We start from the raw sequence: 6,000 nt of genomic DNA, 5'->3' as shown, positions 1-6,000 counted from the left end.
GTGCTGAGGTACGAGGTAATAACATGGCTGTATACAGGAAGTACCAGTACTGAGTCAATGTGCTGAGGTACGAGGTAATAACATGGCTGTATACAGGAAGTACCAGTACTGAGTCAATGTGCTGAGGTACGAGGTAATAACATGGCTGTATACAGGAAGTACCAGTACTGAGTCAATGTACTGAGGTACGAGGTAATAACATGGCTATATACACATGGTACCAGTACTGAGTCAATGTTCTGAGGTACGAGGTAATAACATGGCTATATACAGGAAGTACCAGTACTGAGTCAATGTACTGAGGTACGAGGTAATAACATGGCTATATACACATGGTACCAGTACTGAGTCAATGTGCTGAGGTACGAGGTAATAACATGGCTGTATACAGGAAGTACCAGTACTGAGTCAATGTGCTGAGGTACGAGGTAATAACATGGCTATATACAGGAAGTACCAGTACTGAGTCAATGTGCTGAGGTACGAGGTAATAACATGGCTATATACACATGGTACCAGTACTGAGTCAATGTGCTGAGGTACGAGGTAATAACATGGCTATATACAGGAAGTACCAGTACTGAGTCAATGTGCTGAGGTACGAGGTAATAACATGGCTATATACAGGAAGTACCAGTACTGAGTCAATGTGCTGAGGTACGAGGTAATAACATGGCTGTATACAGGAAGTACCAGTACTGAGTCAATGTGCTGAGGTACGAGGTAATAACATGGCTGTATACAGGAAGTACCAGTACTGAGTCAATGTGCTGAGGTACGAGGTAATAACATGGCTATATACAGGAAGTACCAGTACTGAGTCAATGTGCTGAGGTACGAGGTAATAACATGGCTATATACACATGGTACCAGTACTGAGTCAATGTGCTGAGGTACGAGGTAATAACATGGCTATATACAGGAAGTACCAGTACTGAGTCAATGTGCTGAGGTACGAGGTAATAACATGGCTATATACAGGAAGTACCAGTACTGAGTCAATGTGCTGAGGTACGAGGTAATAACATGGCTGTATACAGGAAGTACCAGTACTGAGTCAATGTGCTGAGGTACGAGGTAATAACATGGCTGTATACAGGAAGTACCAGTACTGAGTCAATGTGCTGAGGTACGAGGTAATAACATGGCTGTATACAGGAAGTAACAGTACTGAGTCAATGTGCTGAGGTACGAGGTAATAACATGGCTATATACACATGGTACCAGTACTGAGTCAATGTGCTGAGGTACGAGGTAATAACATGGCTATATACAGGAAGTACCAGTACTGAGTCAATGTGCTGAGGTACGAGGTAATAACATGGCTATATACAGGAAGTACCAGTACTGAGTCAATGTGCTGAGGTACGAGGTAATAACATGGCTGTATACAGGAAGTACCAGTACTGAGTCAATGTGCTGAGGTACGAGGTAATAACATGGCTGTATACAGGAAGTACCAGTACTGAGTCAATGTGCTGAGGTACGAGGTAATAACATGGCTGTATACAGGAAGTAACAGTACTGAGTCAATGTGCTGAGGTACGAGGTAATAACATGGCTGTATACAGGAAGTACCAGTACTGAGTCAATGTGCTGAGGTACGAGGTAATAACATGGCTATATACAGGAAGTACCAGTACTGAGTCAATGTACTGAGGTACGAGGTAATAACATGGCTATATACACATGGTAACAGGAATGAGTCAATGTGCTGAGGTACGAGGTAATAACATGGCTATATACACATGGTACCAGTACTGAGTCAATGTTCTGAGGTACGAGGTAAGAACATGGCTATATACAGGAAGTACCAGTACTGAGTCAATGTGCTGAGGTACGAGGTAATAACATGGCTATATACACATGGTACCAGTACTGAGTCAATGTGCTGAGGTACGAGGTAATAACATGGCTATATACAGGAAGTACCAGTACTGAGTCAATGTACTGAGGTACGAGGTAATAACATGGCTATATACACATGGTACCAGTACTGAGTCAATGTACTGAGGTACGAGGTAATAACATGGCTATATACAGGAAGTACCAGTACTGAGTCAATGTGCTGAGGTACGAGGTAATAACATGGCTATATACAGGAAGTACCAGTACTGAGTCAATGTGCTGAGGTACGAGGTAATAACATGGCTATATACAGGAAGTATCAGTACTGAGTCAATGTTCTGAGGTACGAGGTAATAACATGGCTATATACAGGAAGTACCAGTACTGAGTCAATGTACTGAGGTACGAGGTAATAACATGGCTATATACACATGGTACCAGTACTGAGTCAATGTACTGAGGTACGAGGTAATAACATGGCTATATACAGGAAGTACCAGTACTGAGTCAATGTACTGAGGTACGAGGTAATAACATGGCTATATACAGAAAGTACCAGTACTGAGTCAATGTGCTGAGGTACGAGGTAATAACATGGCTATATACAGGAAGTACCAGTACTGAGTCAATGTGCTGAGGTACGAGGTAATAACATGGCTATATACAGGAAGTACCAGTACTGAGTCAATGTGCTGAGGTACGAGGTAATAACATGGCTATATACAGGAAGTACCAGTACTGAGTCAATGTGCTGAGGTACGAGGTAATAACATGGCTATATACAGGAAGTACCAGTACTGAGTCAATGTGCTGAGGTACGAGGTAATAACATGGCTATATACAGGAAGTACCAGTACTGAGTCAATGTGCTGAGGTACGAGGTAATAACATGGCTATATACAGGAAGTACCAGTACTGAGTCAATGTGCTGAGGTACGAGGTAATAACATGGCTATATACAGGAAGTACCAGTACTGAGTCAATGTGCTGAGGTACGAGGTAATAACATGGCTATATACAGGAAGTACCAGTACTGAGTCAATGTGCTGAGGTACGAGGTAATAACATGGCTATATACAGGAAGTACCAGTACTGAGTCAATGTGCTGAGGTACGAGGTAATAACATGGCTATATACAGGAAGTACCAGTACTGAGTCAATGTGCTGAGGTACGAGGTAATAACATGGCTATATACAGGAAGTACCAGTACTGAGTCAATGTGCTGAGGTACGAGGTAATAACATGGCTATATACAGGAAGTACCAGTACTGAGTCAATGTGCTGAGGTACGAGGTAATAACATGGCTATATACAGGAAGTACCAGTACTGAGTCAATGTGCTGAGGTACGAGGTAATAACAGAGCATTCAGAAAGTATTCAGACCTCTTCACTTTCTCCACATTTTTCTCCTTTTTCTCCTTAAATGAGCAAAACAAAACGTTCTACAGACATTACCCCGTGATGACATCATGATGATAAAGCAGAAACTCTTGTTTTTTATTCTTCCCTCACCCCTCCCAAAAAACTTATCACATTTACATAAGTATTCAGACCCTTTAACGTTGTTCCAGCACCTTTGGCAGTGTTACAACCTCCAGTCTTTTTGGACGCAACAAGCTTGTCACACCTGTATTTGGGGAGTCTCTCCCATTCTTCTCTGTAGATCCTATCAAGCTCTGTAAGGTTGGATGGGGAGCATCGCTGCACAGCTATTCTCAGGTATCTCCAGAGATGTTCAAGTCCGGGCTCTGGCTGGCCCACTCAAGGACATTCAGAGAGTTGTCCCACAAAGCCGCTCCTGTGTTGTCTTGGCTGTGTGCTGTATTAGAAGGTGACCCTTCACCCCAGTCTGAGGTCCTGAGGGCTCTAGAGCAGGTTTTCATCAAGGATCTCTCTGTACTTTACTCTGTTCATCTTTCCCTCGATCCTGACTAGTCTCCCAGTCCCTGCCGCTGAAAAACATCCCCACGGCATGATGCTGCCACCACCATGATTCACCGTAGGGATGGTGTCAGGTTTTCTCCAGACGTGACGCTTAGCATTCAGGCCAAGGAGTTCAATCTTGGTTTCATCAGACCAGAGAATCTTGTTTCCCATGGTCAGAGTCCTTTAGGTGCCTTTTGGCAAACTCTAAGCAGGCTGTCATGTCTTTTACCGAGGAGTGGCTTCTGTCTGGCCACTCTACCATAAAGGCCTGATTGGTGGAGTGCTGCAGAGATGGTTGTCCTTCTGGAAGGTTCTCCCATCCCCACAGAGGACCTCTGGAGCTCTGTCAGAGTGACCATCAGGTTCTTGGTCACCTCCCTGACCAAGGCCCTTCTTCCCCGATTGCTCAGTTTGGCCCGATTGCTCAGTTTGGCCGGGTGGCCAGCTCTAGGAAGAGCCTTGGTGGTTACAAACTTCTTCCATTTAAGAATGATGGAGGCCACTGTGTTTTTGGGGATATTCAATGTTGCAGAAATGTTTTGGTACCCTTCCCCAGATCTGTGACTCGACACAATCCTGCCTCGGAGCTCTACGGACGATTCCTTCGACCTCATGGCATGGATTTTGTTCTGTCAACTGTAGGACATTATATAGACAGGTGTGTACCTTTCCAAATCATGTCCAATCAATTGAATTTACCACAGGTGGACTCCAATCAAGTTGTAGAAACATCTCAAGGATGATCAATGGAAACAGGATGCACCTGAGCTCAATTTCAAGTCTCATAGCAAAGGGTCTGAATACTTATGTCAATTAGGTATTTCTGTCTAAAAACCTGTTTTTGCGTCATTATTATGGAGCATTGTGATGTCATTATGGGGTATTGTGATGTCATTATGGGGTATTGGGATGTCATTATGGGGTATTGGGATGTCATAATGGAGTATTGTGATGTCATAATGGAGTATTGTGATGTCATAATGGAGTATTGTGATGTCATTATGGAGTATTGTGATGTCATTATGGGGTATTGTGATGTCATTATGGGGTATTGTGATGTCATTATGGGGTATTGCGTGTAGATTGATGAGAATTTTTAACGGAACAAAATGTGGAAAAGGGGGAAGGTGTCTGAATAAGTCCAGAATGCACTGCAGGTCCGGTCACTGTGGGGATGACGTCGTTGATCCACTTGTGTGTCTCTTTCTACCTACCTGCTGAGGCAGATGGCTGTGTGTGTGTGTGTGTGTGTGTGTGTGTGTGTGTGTGTGTGTGTGTGTGTGTGTGTGTGTCTCTCTACCTACTTGTTGAGGCGGATAGCGTACTCCTTCAGAGCGAAGACGTTGTCGGCGAACACCATGATCTTGTCGTTGCGTCTCTCGTGGAACTTGATGAGGAACTGACAGGCTCTGAACTTGTTGGGGTTCATGGTGTAGAGGAGAATACGTCTCTTCGTCTTGATGGCCACGTATTCCCGGTAAAACTCCGGAGACATCGGACACCACACCTAGACGAAGGATGAAAACATTCTGACGTCAAACTACACATTTCTAAGTATTTGTAAGTAGTACGTGTTTTTCGCTTTTTATTTCCCCTGAGGTCTGATTTCTTTCTTTAGATTTTCCTCATGATGTCAAGCAAAGAAACTCAAATGATGTTAATTAGCCAATCAGAAGCTTCTAAAGCCATGACATCATTTTCTGGAGTTTTCCAAGCTGTTTAAAAGGCACAGTCAACTTAGTGTATGTAAACTTCTGACCCACTGGAATTGTGATACAGTGAATTATAAGTGAAATACTCTATCTGTAAACAATTGTTGGAAAAATGACTTGTGTCATGCACAAAGTAGATGTCCTAACCTAACTTGCCAAAACTATAGTTTGTTAACAAGAAATTTGTGGTTCAGCAACGACTTGGTGAAACAAATGATTACAGTTTTTCAAAAATCTAAAAAAAATTACAAATTTTTATTTAAAATAACGTTATAGGGAATTGTAGGGATTTGTGAATTATTCTTTTATTTTTTAAATCAACTTTGAATTCAGGCTATCAATGTTGACACCACAAGTCCCCCAAATAATTATTGTCTGTTCAATGTGTAAATGTGGGATTTCAAACAGTTTGTGTTTGATATTGTCATAGCGACTGGAAATGTGTGTCGATTTCCTGGTGTCTCTTAGGAAATATGGTTTTAAACCTCAATGAGACGAACCTGGTAAAAATA

At 42.6% G+C, this 6,000-nt stretch overlaps 1 pseudogene across 1 annotated transcript in view; it reads right to left on the bottom strand.

Annotated features, from left to right (window-relative positions):
- LOC116361456 (general transcription and DNA repair factor IIH helicase subunit XPB-like) overlaps positions 1–6,000 on the bottom strand; it is a 91,432-nt pseudogene that overhangs the window by 10,849 nt on the left and 74,583 nt on the right. The window contains exon 11 of the transcript XR_004207598.1: positions 5,081–5,283. The product of XR_004207598.1 is annotated as a general transcription and DNA repair factor IIH helicase subunit XPB-like (transcript). The remainder of the gene's footprint in view (positions 1–5,080; positions 5,284–6,000) is intronic.

This window comes from Oncorhynchus kisutch, unplaced genomic scaffold, assembly GCF_002021735.2.
Source record: "Oncorhynchus kisutch isolate 150728-3 unplaced genomic scaffold, Okis_V2 scaffold697, whole genome shotgun sequence".
Lineage (NCBI taxonomy): Eukaryota > Metazoa > Chordata > Actinopteri > Salmoniformes > Salmonidae > Oncorhynchus > Oncorhynchus kisutch.
This window is presented reverse-complemented; position numbering and strand designations above follow the sequence as displayed.